We start from the raw sequence: 18,440 nt of genomic DNA, 5'->3' as shown, positions 1-18,440 counted from the left end.
GACAAATATATAAGACTCTTATTTCTTCCTTTTTCAGGTTGCATTTCCACTATGGCTTGTAGGAGTAAAACTTTAATTCTGAATTACTTTGAATGGTGTCCAAACTTTAAGAGGTTAGGGGCAGAAGGATTCTGTTTGTTTAAGAGTGGGACCTTCTATTTATTTTTCCTATTAAGTTACAGATGCCATTTCCCCCCCCCCCAAGAACTAGTATTATTATACCAAAGCCTCAGCAGACAGCTATATTCAACATTGCAATAGAGATCATACCATAGATTTAAATTATAATCTGTGATTTCTACTCCCTGTCACAATGCTTTCTCAGACTGTAAGAGAAAATTCCAATAAGTCATAAGAGAGGAAAAAAAACTCAAATGAGAAAATAACACGGAGATATTTTGGTGGGAATTAAAAGTGTATCCAAGAATTAGAATTCCCTCTTTCATGGTTTCCCTTCTTTATGAAAATTCCCATCAACCACCTTAAATTCCAAACTTTGGCCGTCAAGAGTTTTCATGCAATACCCAGGCTATGCAAAATTTAACATTGCCATGTGGCTGAATGGTGTCTCCATGTATTCTAAAACACTAAAATCACCACAGTACAGTATGGAAATATTGTAACTTGAGCTTGCAAATCCAGGTTTTTTTCTAACTAGTGAAACATGTTAGAAAACATGTTTCTAACATGTCAACATCTTCTAGTAAAGAGTCAGTATCTGGCACTAATGAGTACACCAGTTAATGCTTTCATAAAGCTCTGCTTTTTGCACGCATGTGTTACTGAATCTCAACGCACAGGAACTAGAAGGAAAGAGAAGAAATACATGTAATATTTTTCCCATTAAATGTATCCCCAAACTCATTTTTAAAACTGAACTTGTACCTAAGTTATTGTGCATTTGGGGATTATTTGGTTTCTCTAGTATTTCTTTTGAAATCTACTTCTGTAAACAAAACTTTGTTGTATTACTGTCACCTAAAGCAGGAGTGAATTTATTTTATGATGACATTGGGATAAACTTTGCAAGACCTATTCACAATATATAAATTAAACCTGAGAATTACTTCCCAAATAAGTACATATTTTAGTATTTTCACAAATCACATGAACCGGCATCCCAGCCTGGCTTTTATACAAAACAACAAGCAATAGCACGTGAATTTACACTTTCAATTGCAAAAGCTTGAAATATAGGAAGGACCCCAAATTTTTCTTTTCAGTGTACCAATTCATATCTCAGAAGTTTGCTCACTTAAACATAAATTTAATAGGCCTCAATAACCAAATGAAAAACCACAGTTTTACTGCCATTTCTAGACTCCTTCCTGCTGCTGTGAAGTCCTTCCCCAGCCGATTTCCATGACCTCAGTTCTCCATGAGACATCCTAGTTGGCATAATGAACAACAAAACTTCAGTTACACTGGAGAAAAAGTCTACTTAAAATAGAAAGAAACAAAAACACTAAGACTTTTTCCTGCTTGCAGAATAGGAGGGATGCTCTGATGGACTCGGTCAAAATCTGGAGAACTTGGACTGGGTACATGTTGCTAACTAAAGCCTTCCCAAGGCACTGCAGGGGATGCTATCAAACAGAAGTCGAAAGATCTGCTCAAAGAGCAAACTGTCCATCTATCCATACATACATACTGTTCATCAGTAGCTATCACCAAACCTAAATGATCACAACTTCTGATATTCAGAATATTGGTGATCTGCTCCCCTCTTTTCTCATGGAGGATGGATGGATTTTTTATCCATCCATCTAGTACATCTCTCCAGTCTCATGTGGCACTAAATCTCCTACGAGTCTTCTGAATATGAGAACAAAATGCTAAACTGGCAATCATTTCCATGAAAGCAGAATCAAAAAGAAAAGCTTTCTACCTCTACATCTAGCCAAAGTAAACAGTCTTTACAGTAGAAATACTACATATTGTGGCAAAAAAAATCTACAAATATGAAGTATAAAACTATCAGAGAATCTCAAGGAATTCCTTATGTTTCCTGCCAACAGTTTGTGTTCAAAATCTGTTGGATATACTTCACTAAGGCTTTATGAAAGCTTCAGTTTCATGCAACCCAGCTACAAGTCTGCAGCAATCCTGGAAGGATAGAAACTCTGGAGCCAAGCAAAAAGTTGTGACAGATGAGCAAGACTCCTAAAATATCTATGAATCTGGTCTTTCCAACATCTTAAATGCAGTAATTTCTGGTATGCTGTAACTAATGTATGCAAACTTCTTAATACAGCTGTACAAGTCAGTTCACTTTTATCTCTAGGCATACACAGGATTTCTTCTTTCAAATGGAAAATGTGAAAAATAGGATTGATATAGACAATGCTTATTTTTGGTCAATTTTGGCATTTTTCTTTGAAACAAATGTAAGACACACCCTTGAATTCCCTTTGAGGACATATGAGAATGTCCCCACCTACTCCCTCCCATCCAGTCTCAATCCAGCCACAGGAACAAAACAATTTGGAATGCAAAGTATTGAAGACAGCTAACGGCAACTTTGAAACACATTCTCAGAAGCTGAGGTTCAGTGATTTGTAAAAGAGAAACTGTTTATAAAAACATATTAACCACTTTTCATAGTATGAACATTTCCAAACACCTTGTGTTGAAAATTAGATGTGCTAAGGAAATGCAGAGCAAAGCAGATAATCGAAGAAAAGGAGTGGGAGTCCTAAGAGTTTTACGAAATACTAAGTAGTAAGATAAATCATATAATCTAGTGAAGATGAGCTAAACAGAAGTCCTCTGAAGATGAACTGGTGTTCCCAGTAGCTTTGTGGATCTGACTTGCATTTTAGAGTTTAAAATCCCCACAAAAGGGCAGAAAGCAAGAAGGATGCAAAGAGGGTATGTTCTTCTGAATAGATTAAGTGGAAACAACACAAGAGAGGAGAGATCCACTGATCTTTGGAGGAACCTTGAGAGGCTAATATAAATAGCATGTTACTCCTATTATGTGAAGAGGCACTTGAAACCAAAACTCATCTGCAGCCAACGAAGAATACTGAGTATCCACAACCCAAACATCCCCTCCAACATTTTACTTCTCCCCACACTGAACCTCTGGGCACAACACTCACAACTGCTCACTGATGTCAGACCAACACTTGTACAGAGCAGATAGGCGCAGTACTAATAAACAAAGGCGAGGGCAAAAAGTCTGAAGGACCTAAACATGTGCCAACAGTGAGCTGCTGAGAGATGTTTAAAGGTTAAAACCAGCCTTTATTCCTCAAAGTAGTATGTGGCTTGGCCAGTGGATTAAATCAGGCAAACTCTACAAGTTTAGTAGGCTTAAGAGGAACCTAGTAGCAGCCTTCCAGTACCTGCAAGGAGGTCATCAAGAAGACAAGAGCCAGGCTCTTTACAGTGGTGCATGGTGGGGGAATGAGGGACAATGGGCATAAGCTGAAACACAAGAATTTCAGCGTAGATAACAGGAAAACCTTTTTCACCCTGAGGGAAAAACTTGGAAGGTTTTCAAGACTGGACTAGGTAATGCTCTGAGCAACCTGGTCTGACCTTATAGGTGATCCTGGTTTGAGCAGGAGTTTGGACTAGGGACCTCTTGGGTTGCTTCCAAAATGAATTTTCCTTTAATCCTGATTTATTAACTATCTAAAGACATAAATGGCTAAATATTTAAATACTAATTACAGAAGAATTAATGCATAAAGAACTTGTAGCTCTAGTGTATTGCTTAGCATTAGCCAGTGCATGCTACTCTTTCAGATCTCCTCCATCACTTATTATAGAACAAGTGCCTTGATATACCCTTATGCAGCATATATTAAAAGCTCGGTAAAAAATGGTCACAAATTTTAGTCAATAAGCCATAAATTAAATTGTCTACAAGTAGATCTTGGCACGATACATTACATTTCCGTTCAGTAGGCCCTGATGTGGCCAATTGTAATGATTCATGTTACATTAGTAATTCATGAAATAATACTATATACATAATTCTAAAACTATGTTCAGACATAGTGGAGAGGGACAGCTACAAGAAGCTGGCTATTCCTGTGCATTCCTCACCTCCAGCAAAAAAAACCAGGGGCCCACCTGTACTTCTATTAACAGTCTAACAAGTGATGAAGCACAGAGCGGCTAGCTCCACCATGACCTGTCTGTTTCTAGTTCTACTTCTCCTAGCAGGAAAGGGGAGAGATGGTAAATTACCTGTATTCTTTCCAGGGCAGGGACAGAATTCACACTAAATATTAAGGATTCAGCTGGTTGTAAACTGTGTGCTGCAGAACAACCTGATGACCTGGATAAATCAGTGCTAAACCTATAAAATGTTATATGTTTCCAGAATTACTTCTGAACATCTCTAATTAAACCCTTTCCTTAAAGTCTGAATAGACAAAGTACCATTGTTACACTCCAGCAGTGTCCATGAAATTGTACTTGCAGTAGAACTGGCAGGTCTACAGGGGAAGCTGGAGCAGTTAATGCCTGAATTAGCTGCTGTAGGTGTTCTACAAGCCAATATGTTTTTAGGGTCTAGAGTTTATATACAATGCTATATATCTCTCAATGTCTAGGTATGTATCAATATAGATACACACGTGCACATAAATTCTGTGACTAATTCTCCCAGGAATTTTTAGTTTCCTGTCAGCGGTTGATTTGCCAGACCTAGGCAGTCCCACTAGAACTTCGAGAATGGACAGCTAAAAAATGGTATTTACGATCTATTAAATCAAAAGTATGCTGAAAATCTATTTACGGCATCACTTTATTTGCAGTATTCCTTCTGGTGCAGTGAAATGGTAAGGAAATAGTTCTTTTTTGTAGTTTTTAGTAGTTATTTTGTAGAAATATTTTCCATTTGTTAAGCAAATTGTGTTATAGGGCTTTCTTAAATAAAGAACTGTACTGTTCAAATCATAAAGTTATGGCGCCATGGGTTGTTATTTGTATCAGTGATGTTAAAAATGCCATAAAGGTTCACAAAGGTACAGAAACATACCTCTGTAGTATTATCTATTAAACATACAAAAAAAATTAAGCATACAAAAAAAAGTATTATCTATTAAACATACAAAAAATATGATGGAAAGAGCTCTCTCTCCTTGTTCTCTGTCTTTGATGAAGGCACAGTTTCCTCATCAGAACAGAAGGCTTACTGCTGAAGTTAACAAAGAACATCTGGTTTTCATTTGAGGTGCATTCAAGTGTTCATTAAAGTGTCCTTGCTGGTCATTTCCAGCCTTTTTTCCCCTGCTTCACAACGTTTGGTGTCCTAACACTGTGGCAATTATGGTGTGTTACTAAAAATGGTCATTGTCATTGTACCATTTCCTTTGAAAAATCTCAGGAGAAACATGAAAGAGAACCAAATGTGGATCTCATCTGAATTCAGTGTAAGAGCAGCTTCTGTAGCTCACCTTGTTCATACTTCCTAGGGGTGTTTATTTTCTGCAATTATTCATCTAGGCTTCACTGAACCTGAATACTAATAAATTTTAAGAAGTGAAACAAGAAGCCTTCACACTGTCTGCAGGGAGGCCTCTGCACTAGGTTGTGAGTTATTAGTATTAGCACCAAAGGTGCTAATACTTTGCTACTTGCCACAGAAAGCCAGATCAGGCAAAAAACATCTGAAAAAGAAAAAAACTTTTGTTCATTTTCTCTGAATATATGATAATCCTTACATGACCAATGGAAGCACTTTTTATAATCTGTAGATATTTTCTTTAGATTTGTGTTGTGATGCTCTATAAAGTTACTAGATGCATCCTATAGAAATCTGAAAAAATTGACTTTAGTAGTTCATAACTAAATTTGGGGGAATTATTAATTATTTCATTACACAAAAGTGTGTGCATTATTTATAGTCACAGTTTAAATTTAAGGAAGCTACTTATGGGTTTTAAGTTAAGGTTCTGTTCCAATGCTTGAGGTCAAAAAAATTCAGCCTTGTACTGTAATTGCATCTTGAGTAAAATAACATCGGAGAGGATAACGGAACTATAAGAATTCATGATACTTGACAGGCAATCTGTGTGATTTGGACTAGAAAAGCAATTACAAGCCTTTCAGCCTGATGGCGAAAGGTTAGCAAGGCAGTTGTAGAAGAAATGGCTTTTCAACTTACTTTCCATCTTGGCTGGCAGAGTCCTAGAAAACTTGAATGTATATATGCTTTAATTACTAGGGAAACAAGTTCCGTAGTAAATTCACAGCTTCCCCAATATCAAGCTGATTGATATGAAATGTCAATCAAAATTGTTCAGACGTTTCTGAGAATGATAAAAAACAATTCCACCCACATTCAAAATATATTCTTTTTAAAGACGAAATATACATCTTTAACAGCAACATCAAAATATACATCTTTTAAGGAACATTAGATTTATTTCAGAGCAGCAAATTAATCTGGTGAAAAATAATTAACTTTGGAAAACTGCAGCTCATGGTAAGAGACTTGACAACGTAACATTTAGCAGGTCAATCCTATGGACCAATCTGTCCACACTTAGCATGCTATGGGGAATTTTGAGTCTGCTGTCTCATAAAATTAGGGCAGAAATGTGTTTTTTATCTTCTTTTTTTACTGATATTTTCCTTCCCTTCATTTGCTGCATTGTGTCCACAAAGAAAAAGAGGTTGATTCAAATGCAGGGAAAGAGCAGATGAGAGAGAAAAGGAGCTCTGGAGCTGAGAAAAGCATGCAGAATAGGCAGAGAGGGGAGCAGAGGGAGGAAGAAGAAAGCTAGGACTGGTGAGACAGGAGGTAGGGGTGCAGGGATGTAAGGAGCAATGCAGGACCAGGAGAAGGTTTGAAGGATGGCAAGAAGCAGTGGGAACACCACAGGAACAACCACTAGAACTGCACATGAAAAAGAAAAGTGACCAGAAGGACCCACCATGGAAGAAACATCAGTATTGGCAGACGGACAGTGCTGAGACTGATTGCTGGAGTATGAAATATACTCCAGGAGAGAAAATACTCCAGGAGAACAGTGTGGTGATCAACCACAGCCTTCCCAAACAGAAGATGCCAGCAGATGGCCTATATGAAGTCACGTACAAGTGTTTCCCTGGCCAGCCTGATGATACAGTTATATATGCTAAGGACAGGCAGGGAGCAACTCTTTGATAAGCTTTGATTAAAGCAGATAAACATAGCCCAACAATCAAAAAAGACAGAAAATCAAACAAACAAATGCATAAGAAAGGGATAGGAAATTATATGGGCACGCTTCTAAAGGAAGAAAGAATAATGATCAGAAGACCTATTTAAAGATTCTGCATGTCATTCAAGTCAGAATAACAGGCAATTATTTAAGGTGGTACCACTTCCTAGGGAAAAAAAAAAAGTAGTTTCTGCATAAGCACAGCCAATTTTATCAATAATTTTGCTAAATGCAGAAGGTGGTTCATTCTAAGCAATTTTTTTCCTAATAGTTCACATTCATGCCACCTCCAGTTTTCTTTCACTTTCTTGCTTTTTACTCAAATTAACATCATCTTTAATATCAAAAAAATATTACCCAACAGGGACCATTCAGAAATCTCCATTCTTCTCAAGTCTTTGACAGCCCTTACAATAACCGCCCTTACAACAATACCCCTATGTTTTTTGAACATACCACTTAGGGTCTCTTTATGCAGCAAAGATTAGAATATGAAAACTTAGTATTATTCACCACGATTACTTTAACTAAGTCAAATATCCAAGAAAATGTCATGATTAAAGTAGATCCCGAACAAGCCAAGTTTTCCATTCCCCTAATAATGAAAACCACAGTAGCTGTGGACACTAAGCACATCCCAAGACCAAGCTTGTGAGTAAATAAACATCTGTAAATACCATCAAACACATTTCTATGTGATATTTTTTAAATCAACCAAACTTAACTATATTTTTAAATTCACTTTTAGTTCTTACAAATTCTACATAATCCAAATATTTAATTCCTATCTTATATGTGATCCATGCAATATGCCATAGTACTGTCTGCATAAACACTCCCATTTACTACAAACAGAAGAATAATTTGTTTAGCTATATAATCAGCAGAGAGGCAGCACACAATAAAAGAAAGCATTCTAGCTTTAAAATGAATAAAAATTGATTGTGTCCCTATAAAAACTAAATTGGCAGAGTGTTAATTGCATTTCACATAAACATCTGTAGCAGTCAGTGACTCGTTACTGTGCTGTAATGCAATACAGGACACTTAGGAATAAATGCATCCTCTAGATGAGTTCATAGAGATTTTCTAAAAGCGCCTGATGAGATTGTAAAAATCTGATTAGTCAGAACTGCTAATGACACTTAAAACAAAGGGAAATCTTTAAATAAAATTATTTTGCTTTTCTTTTCTCTTGATAAATTATATGCAAATTACTGTTGATTGAAAAATGCCTGCCTTGAAGGGAAATTCATACTAATGAAGGAAAGGTCATCAGGCAACAAAAGTATTTGCTAAAGAAATCTGCAGGCATTTGAAAATTTGGAAGAACCTAGTTTTCTTTGTGTATAGGAGTATGTCGGAATAAGAAAATATACCTATTCTCATATTATTTGTTGTTATTATAATGCATGAGACACTCTCTAGGAAGGAAAGCAGACTGAGTTGCTTCCCTGAAGACCTCAAAGTAAAGACTCAGTACTCAAAAGATGTAAACACATGTGTAAGTATATTCCCTGCAAGCAGTTCCCCCAACTTAAGCCACATTAGTTACATGCAAATGCACATCTGCAAGAATATGGCCTAGGAAAGCAAGAACATGCTACAGGACATGATCAAAGCCAATGGTTTATGTCTGAGCACCTGACAAAAAAATTAAAAATTACTTTTCAGAATTTATCAATAAAAATAAATGTCCTTCCAAGACTTCCACTAAAAATTCAAGAAAAAAAGGACTGAAAATATTATAGTTAAAAGACCCTGACAATTAAAAAACTCGTGAGTTTTAACTATCTGAAATATAGACTGAGTTGATTTCACTTTAGTTGTGGTATAGCTCTAATTTAATATGTACTGAACATTAATTTCAAGACCAGTGAGGATAAAATATAAAAATCGGTGAAATAAAATCAAAAGTTGGAATTAAAAATGCTCACTGAAAGTTTTCAGAATTCCCTTCCCTGCCAGGTCAGAAAACTGAGCTTGTATTTTTAGTTTCTTTTATCATGAAATAAAATGATACTTTGCATGTAAACCAACTGCAGCATCTAAACAGGCAGCTGCACAGATATGAGAAAAAACTACTGGATAAATAGCAGTTCCGGAGAAATGGCTTTCAAGCAGATCACAAAATTAGCCTAAGCAAACTGTGTGGAATAAAAAAATAACCCAAAACTGTTCATCCTATTGTAACAGATTAACTGCAATGTCAAATGCAAAACATGCAAGGTAATCCTCCCACACATCTCTACTCCAGTACAGCCTTAGCTTCTTTTAGGTAACACCGCAGTAAAAATGTTGAACTTCAAGGAGCAAAAGAGACATTCAAGTTAAGGAAACATGAGTTATCAGGAATCACATAAAGAACTGAGCTTGGTGGATCTAGAGTTGGTGGATCTAAAAAGAAGAAAATTGGAAAGAGATACGATAAATCACTACTGATTCTTAGGAATCTCTCACAAAGAGGGTAGTGAATTACCCTCTGTGAAATTGGAATGGAGCAAACTCCACCATTATGTTAGATAAGCATTCACTGGTATAGTGGTAATTAAGGTGTTTGATCCTGCTTCAGAGATGGTGACAGATGAAACAGTCTGTTCTCCCTCCTTTATGCTTCTATTAATATTGTTCAATTTACAGTCAATATATGTAAAATATTATGGTGATATGCAATGAGTAAAGATGCCATTAGGAAAGAAAAGGTCCATTAAAAGTTTAAAAATGCTGATTTTATTCTTATTCATAGATCAATGAAAATTAGTCTCAATTAGGCCTCAAATACATATATCTAAAAGAAATGTTCTTTATAGATAAATGGTAAAGCAACTATTCATTACAAGACCAGGAGTTGTCTTGTATCATTTTTAGGATTACCACTTAGACTACTATAGCAGCCAAGAATGGACTTTACCCTCCTTGGATTTCTACAAAACAAAGTAGTCCCATTCCTGATAAGTGTCTCTGAAAAACATTCTGCTAGAACTCTAGAAACAGTAACTCCCAGCTTCAAGCACTGGTTTTAATAGAATAAACTCCCAGAAATTTAGCAGAAGAAATAAGCCTTGATCCTTGAATGGTGTATACCGGAGTTTCAGATGAAATGAACATGTTTTCACTTCACTGCTATACAGACTGTATCTTTTCAGATCAACAAGTCTTGTGTCTAACCTCACTATATGCTGTGTACTTCTACCTCAGATTATAATAATGTGCTGTATAACAGCTTGGTCTGAGATGTGGCTTGTGCAGTACCTTTAATACATGAAAAATGAGTGGACATATGGAACCACTAGAATCCACTCTATTCATCTACTAACGGAAGGTCTTAAATCACGAACCATAAGTTTAACTTGTTGGTAGCTGCACTGATTATAATGAGACCATTTACTCCTGAGGTTAATACTTAAACTGATTCAGATTCTTCAAGCAATCAGATATGGCTGGCCAAAATGTGGTGCTAGACAGAAGTGGACGTTCAAAGGGATTTCCCTACAGTGAAGCTAAATAGAAAGGCCAGCAGCAAGGTTTTATTCAGGCTGCCAGGCAATCCATATTGCCAGGAAGGTTCAGCTTGCTAAAGATGACATCCCTTAGCTGCTTTGGGACTCAGAAGCAAGACAGGTCAGCCCAATGGAGAAGAGGGACTCTTCTGTCACTTTTTTTTGGGAAATCAAGCTCCTTCTATCCTTGATTTTCCTAAGCATGTGATGGATCCCATGCAACATCTTATCCACAGGGATTTTAGGATGGTGCTCCTACAGTGAAGAGGTATGTCCACCTCTGGTTAAAACTTGCAGCCCTGTTGAATGACATGAACTTAAGTATTCATAGTTCACCAACTTCCAAGTCCTCACCAGCCTAAGTAGAAAGGATTCAACTCAGTTGCTGCCTCAAAGACAACAGGAAGCACAGGTACTGAATTTGTGCTGTCTTCCCTCTGAAATTGCCCCAGCTGCTGTGGCATACAGCTGAGAAAAGACCAAGCAACCACTAAGCATTCTCACATAGTAAAGTTCTTCCCTGAAATTTCAGCACAATCGCTCTGATTTTATTTAAATCACTGATTAGAAAACATGCCAGGAAATACAATGGAGTCCTTCCAAATAATATTACTGCTTTCTGTGCATTTCTCCTAAATAAATAAATTTAGTTAAAACAATTTTTGTAGCAAAAGTTTTATACATTATATAGTTACCAGTTGTGTGCATCTTCACGAGGGAATTCACTCTTTTTCCAGGATGCATGAGTGGACAATCCCTTGAACCGGTAAGTTCTAGGTGCAAATATGAAATACTAATGCTTTTAGCATATGAGTATAGGGGGTTGGCTATAAGTATATGCTTCTTTCTCTGACAAACTAAAACCTGATGTTTTCATAGCAGCTATAAAAGGAAGATCACTAGAAGGCAGCTCTGGCAAGTAACCTTTTTGAAAAAGGAACAGAAGAAAGGAAAAGAGCTCATTCTCCGCATACTAACTGCAGTATTTTGGTCTGATACATGGCAAAGTATTTTTCAAACTCAGTTCTTTAAAAAACAATAAATGCACCTTTCTGACAGATCAGAAAAAAAAATCAGAAATATTTACTGAAAAGAAAAGGTGATTTCTGTTCTTTAAAATCTATTATAGAGACAACCTGTAAAATACCCTTCTGAGATTGTGTTTTATAGCAGTCTGGTATGACTACTTACTGAAATACTTTCAGTGCATCATAAAATTAAATTATGTGTTCCAGCTCATTGGCTCCTAATTTAGATAAACCAGTAAGATCTGAATTCATAAGGCTGGTTGGTCTGTAAGGGGCCCCCTGTAAGGGACTATATATTAGTCTATTAAGACTTTAATTTTAGCCAGGCTGTAGTTATGTCATGTACTTGAAGTGAAAACACGATTAAACATCTTGAGAAAAAAAAATGGTCAGTGGGGTGCTTATACGAGCATTTATGGGGAAAGCATTTAGACCTGGTGTTTATGCAGACTGTAAAAAATTTCTAATTACATCCATGATGTCTTCTCTATGAATAGATCATGTCTTCTTCCTTTTAGAGATGCACATTTAGATAAGAGGGCCAGAACTGGTTTGGGGTTAAACATCATTTCAAATAAGCATCAGATTTAGACTGAAAGATACAGTTAATTGCTTCTCCCTTGTATGTAACTGAATCATCATCTTCTCTGGAAGGAATAAATCTGAACATCTCTCTTCCATGGCAGCAATTTTCCATTTCGTACAATCATTCACTTCTCTCTGCTACATTTTAAATAAGTTCAGTGAGTGAAGAGTCTACCACAGAGAGTTCATTTTTACAGAGTGTTAGTTCAGCTGCAACTTCTCCTGAATGATTTAATATATATAGCTATTATGTAACTCAGATTGTCTTCCCATGTTTTAATTTATTCAGTCATTTCCTTTTTAAAACATGTGCTATAGGGTACAGTGTACCTCCTGGTTGTGATTTTGAAAGCTTTCGATTTATTAGTTACATTTCTGACACTAAAATATTTAGTTATAAAAATGTAAAGATTTAGAACAGTTGGAGACCGCTGTTTTCATATTTTACCCCTGTCCCGCATTAAGGGCTTTTGTCCCAGGGTGAATGTGGTAATGAAGTAGACGTGATTTGGATAAGCCCTAGATAAGGCGGGGTTTTTTTTCCAGAAACTCACAGTAAGAAGTTTGTCGGGAGAAAAAATTATGAGAGTAAGAGCGACCCACTAAGGATTAAAGGAAGGAAACTTGGAGCTACCTCTCTTCTGGTGTTCAAGTATGAAGTCGTCCAACTCATTAGTTATCTTATTCAACCTTGACATTCATTTATATGGAGGACAAGGCTACAAATGACTTTAGCAGACATGCAGAGTCTCTTCCTGAAAGGAATATAGTAAAGAAGAAAACACAGTAGTCATTTTACAGTAACTTGCAGAAGGAATATGGAGTCTGTTAGGAGCTTATCACGAGACATTAATGATTTGTTTCCCCTAGTAAACATCCTATTACACTGGCTACTATGTTTAGGCTTAAGATTGACAAGGAGGTCTTGCATAGCGAAGATTTAGCTACTGCCTCATGGTGCTGCAGACCAGATGCTGAAAAAACTTGTCTCACACAGAGTTGTTTTAATATTTGTGTAGCAGCCAGGCAGGCGAGTTTCCTGTATAAAAAGAACATCTGAACTTTAGGCGTCAACACTAGAAGAATTCATGTTCTTTAATTAGGTCACTGATCCCTCTAAATTTCTATGTCTTGACTAGACATAAAAACTTTTTCTGGTCCTCAAGACAGTCAGCCTGTCCCCTCTGGTTCATTCATTGAAGTCCCCCTGACTTTGCATTGTCATTTACACACATAGATAGTGTTTATAAAGGAATATCAAATATTATCAAATAAAATCAATCACCTTGTATGCTCCTTTTTGGGAAGGTATGTGATGAAACATGGCACTTGGCAAGTGATAATATGGCCCACAAATATCTGGACAAGGTGTGATCAGTTTTAGTTATCTGAGAGTTATAGATACTTGCAGATGGATTTCAAAAGTGTGTTGGTCTATTAGCACTCTTTAGTATAACAAAAAGGGAAGTAAATATTAAAAGACATATAAAAAGATTTATGGTTCTGTATAATTGCTGTCTTGGCCAGGACCTTTTTTTTTTTTTTTTTTAATTAGGAGTAAACTTGCTCTTAGTCACTTTTCAGCCAGCAACATGAAATTTCACTTACTATTAATGCTAGCTATTACATAGGTAATTCACTTCCAGGACATGATGTGGTACCCATAAGTGGACTACATGAGTTTGCACTAAAACGTGTAGGACACAGGAGCCAAACGGTAGAAGTTACACTTTCCTTCCCCACACTTCCTGTCTCACTTCTTCCAGGATCTGAAACAACTTCCAATTGTTTTCCCAAGATGTGTTATCCAAGTTACCAATTTTATAACCAGACTGTGCAAAAGATTTGAAATTTTATTTTAATGTGTGAGCTGACTTTAAAAAAGTTCCTGTGGAATGCTACTTGGCATCTGATTTAATTTACTAGGAAGCATTTTTCAACACAGGATGATGCTGAAGAGTTTACCTTGCATGATGACATACCTAATATTTACATTTTATATTTACATAAGCAAAAGGTGAAGATATGTTTAAAACTTACTTTTCTTTTAATTTTGCCTTTTTTTTCTTTTCATTCCACAGAAAACAGAAATCCATTTTCACATAAAAATAAAAAATGCTAAGTATTTTACTGTTGTGCAGGCCATGTGTCTCTCATTCTTTGCTTGCTAACATTTGAACCTAGCAGACAGTGGGCAGCTTCTACAGTGCTAAGGGACAGAGAAGCTTAACTAGAAGAGAAATCCTGGTTAGCTTTTCCCAGTAAAGGGAAAGGCTGCCTCATACCCCCAGCCAGATTTTAGATAATAGAAAATCCATACAGGAGACAGCTAGTGAAAACTGAGCTTCATAAATTTCACCAAAGGTCTACTTTTAATCTGATATAATTCAAAATAATAGTCTTTGAAATGCACCAAAGACTAATAGACTAATGCATTACAGACTAATTATCAACTGGTAGAAACAGACAGTATTCAAAGGGAGGAATTTGGTCCATGGAGTTCTCTCAAGCAAGAAAAAATTACGCTTGCAAAAAAACTGGGAGGCCGGTCCCCCTGAAATCACTGGTAATCCTCTTGCTGACTTCAACATGGTAATAGTTTCTCTCATGATCTCTGCATTAGGTCCAATCATTACAAATAATTATGTATTCCATCATTCACCTAGGAACACATAGTCTGTGATTAGGCCCCTAGACACTATAATGAACTATTTATATTTTGTTTGTATTATAACAAACTAATAATAGTACATAAATAGAGAAACAGAAGGCCTGCAAAAGCACTGTTTGTTGGTAGGACTAATTATAGTAGCACCAAAATGTTCCACTTACACTTGGTTCATACTGAAGATCTACCCTGTGAATTGGAAAGCTCGCAATCAAAAATCAACCAAAAATGGAAAATTGAACAGCGTGACAAATGACCTGCCTAATCATCACCTTGGCCAGGGTTCAGAAATGGCAGTCACCTTCAAAATGAGCCTTGGCACTATCAGAGTTTTTTCTCAAGAATTTTCTTTCAATCAGATGATACCTAGAAAAGTTACATATAAAATTCCTTCTTACAAGTCACTTCTGGAAGAAATTATCTACAAAATTAAGACTTCAAGATTTTTTCTGATTGTAGTATTTTGCTTCTGCAGAGATTAAAAGATAATACAGAAGGAATGGAATATAAATATTTTAAAAATCCAATTAGCATTTGGAACAAAATGTACTTTAATAGATCATTTTTCATGTATGTAAACTTGAGATCCATTCACAACTGGTGATAGTTATACTTACAGTACTACTGAAAAGTTTTCTATACATCTTCCTAGTTCAGTTAACACATATATAACATACTTATATTATGTATTTATATCACATAATTATATACATATTTACACAATGTCTATGTTTTACTCAGGTGTGCTTTATAGTAAAAGACATCTCACTGGCATGAAAAGTTTAAAATCAACTACTTCATCTCAAATACTGCTGACTTACTGTTTTCATCACAGGTGAAAACAACTGCACTGATATTCAACTATGTGCCTCATTTTCCCCTTTCTGATTACTTGTATAAATATCATTAATAAGAAACTCACAGCTGTAACAGATGCAAAAATGGTTTTGGCATTAGAATATTTAATTAAAAAATCCTCAATAACACCCTTTTGTATCTTAAGTAGTCTTTTAAAACCTGCCCATTTATTAAGGTCTTTGAGTTGCTTGAGGGAGTTTCAGCTACCATGACTATTCCAGAAACCACTGAGGAAGTCTAATTCTTAGCCCTAAATGATCAAGAAGAGATGAAACATCAGGCCTATTATCTTTATTATTATTATTGTTGTTGTTGTTATTGTTATTATTATTATCTGCACATTTTAGAAAATAAGGAAAAGCTATTTTGATACTTAACATCTAGGTTCAACAAGTATGGGACCTTAAGGGAAGTATCTGTGATGGTCCCCATTTATTCCCTAAATAACACAAGCTACATTATAAAACTAAGATTTCATAACTTAGTACAAATAGCATTCTGTGTTAAGGATATCCCCAGGCTTAAGGTCAGCAGGGCGGCAGTTTAGTTGCCGGAAACCTGACTGCAAGTCGGAAGGGACTATAGAATTTAAACTAGTTGTTGGTAATTGTTCTTGAAGTCTCTTCAGCAATTTCAGAATTAATTGTGTTGCCTTCAGCATTCAGTAGCATAAACTGTCTAAGGTGGCAAAGGCAGAGGAACTGCTAACATTTTAACATCTGTGCCTATATAACTCAACCTCTTCAACATTCAACCTCTTCAAGCGTCAATCATGAACTCAATATTGCTCATCATACTTTATCTCACAATGTGTGCACGTATAAGTCCACTGACAATTACTGAAGAGTAATAGCTTTTTGTCAACTTGCCAGTAAATTTACTCATTTAGTTATTATTTTCCTTCTCTGCAGACAAGGGCAACAAATGAGGTACTTATAAAAATCTTCAAAATTAAAGGCAGAGAACTGTAAGCCTCCCAGGAAGTAGGGAAAAGCGCTGTTGTAATGTTGTGGGTATTGAGTTTGTTTTGTACGTTACATAATGGGAAAATATTTGGGCTCTGGCATTTAGCTGCATTAAATAGTTTTTGTGGTTATCAAATTTTGTAGCCTAGCTTCAGCTTTTAAAAGTTGCCACAAAAGCGGTTTTCTGTTTTGTACACTCTACAGGCATAAACATTATCAATTAGATAAACTGACATAAAATTGCTGGTCATTCAAAAGCCATAACTTCCCACAGGAATTGATAAAATTCTATCAGGCTCTCAGAAGTCAGGGGCTGTGTTTATGCCATAAGCATTACACGGAAACAATAGTCATTCAAAATATAATAATTACTTTGCATTCTTCTGTAAGAAAAAAAAAATAGCACACGTAAATCAATTTCCTCTTTCAACCTAACCAGCCATGGTTTACATACACAATCCACACTCATGTTCTACTACTTGATTTCTTTTTTATTTAAATAGGCACTTGGCCAGCTTTAAATATTGTCAATTTCTAGGCAAATGCCCACTTATTTAAAGCTATTTCCTTGGAAGCTTACAGATAAAAATGTCCTTGAAAATATGTTCTCATCTTGAGAGAAAAGAGTATGTCTTCAACCTGTTAGCACGGCAGGAATAAAGCTGTGTAAGGAGCGTCCCTCTGGTACAAATGCAGTGCAGCCTTGGCAGAGTTAGAGATGGGTACCACACAGTTATGGACAAGATCAAAAATATGGCAAAGCCACATCGCTGCTACCATGGCTGTTCAGACGAGCTATGCCTCACTGCTCTGATGCCAACTTCTCACAGACACCTGACCGCTCCAATTCGTAGTGTCACACATCTGCTCTTCCCAGTTGTACTTCTGTACCTGTAGCGCAGTCTGCTCTCTGGAGCAGCTCCCATTTGTTTTGGCACCTCAAACAGCATCCCAATTACTTTATTTTCTAACAAGATCTTTCAGATTCAATAAAACTGGATTTATCCTAACACTGAGAAAGTTTGATTGCTTATTACAAATATTCCTTGTATACAGCCTTTTTCTTCCTCAGCTTGTGATACAGTGGCTTCAGGCTACTAACCAAAGAGCTGCTTAAATAGCTGCACGTTCAGAAGAGCTGCCAGAATCAAGCCTTATGCATCTGGTAAAACAGGAAATTAGGGTGTATAAAAACTGAATACGAAGATATATATATGAAGATATATAATATAACACATAATATTATAGTCAAAACATAAATAGTGCTTGTAAACACTTCTTCTGTTTTCTTCCTGATATAATAATTCAACAGCAGTAACTAAAACACAACCTCTGCTGTTTCTTCTGTTATTGTTGTCTAGTCTCTAATGCGATGTTTTCCTAGCCAGTTTGCACTCAAATAAACAAACTGGCTTTCATGAAAAACTGAGAAACAAATCAATTACTTCCTAAAGCTTAGAATGTCTCCTGACTCAAGCGGTAAATTAAAAATAATGTGAGGTCCTGCTTCTTTGGAAGACTCAGAGCTTTCCACCCTATGTTGCTCTATGGAAAACAGGAAAACAGGTATTTGGATTCAGCATCTCATTAAAGTGAGGAAAAATCATATACATATTGTTCCAAAAACACTGATAGAATAAGCATAAGAGTATCTACACACTCTTCTG

General features: G+C 36.2%; 1 protein-coding gene across 1 annotated transcript in view; it reads right to left on the bottom strand.

Annotated features, from left to right (window-relative positions):
* Positions 1-18,440, bottom strand: part of EYA1 (EYA transcriptional coactivator and phosphatase 1) — a 151,216-nt gene that overhangs the window by 111,750 nt on the left and 21,026 nt on the right. The window lies entirely within an intron of this gene.

This window comes from Strigops habroptila, chromosome 1 (assembly GCF_004027225.2).
Source record: "Strigops habroptila isolate Jane chromosome 1, bStrHab1.2.pri, whole genome shotgun sequence".
Classification (NCBI taxonomy): domain Eukaryota; kingdom Metazoa; phylum Chordata; class Aves; order Psittaciformes; family Psittacidae; genus Strigops; species Strigops habroptila.
Note: the sequence above shows the minus strand (reverse complement) of the source record. Positions and strands in the feature narration are given on the sequence as shown.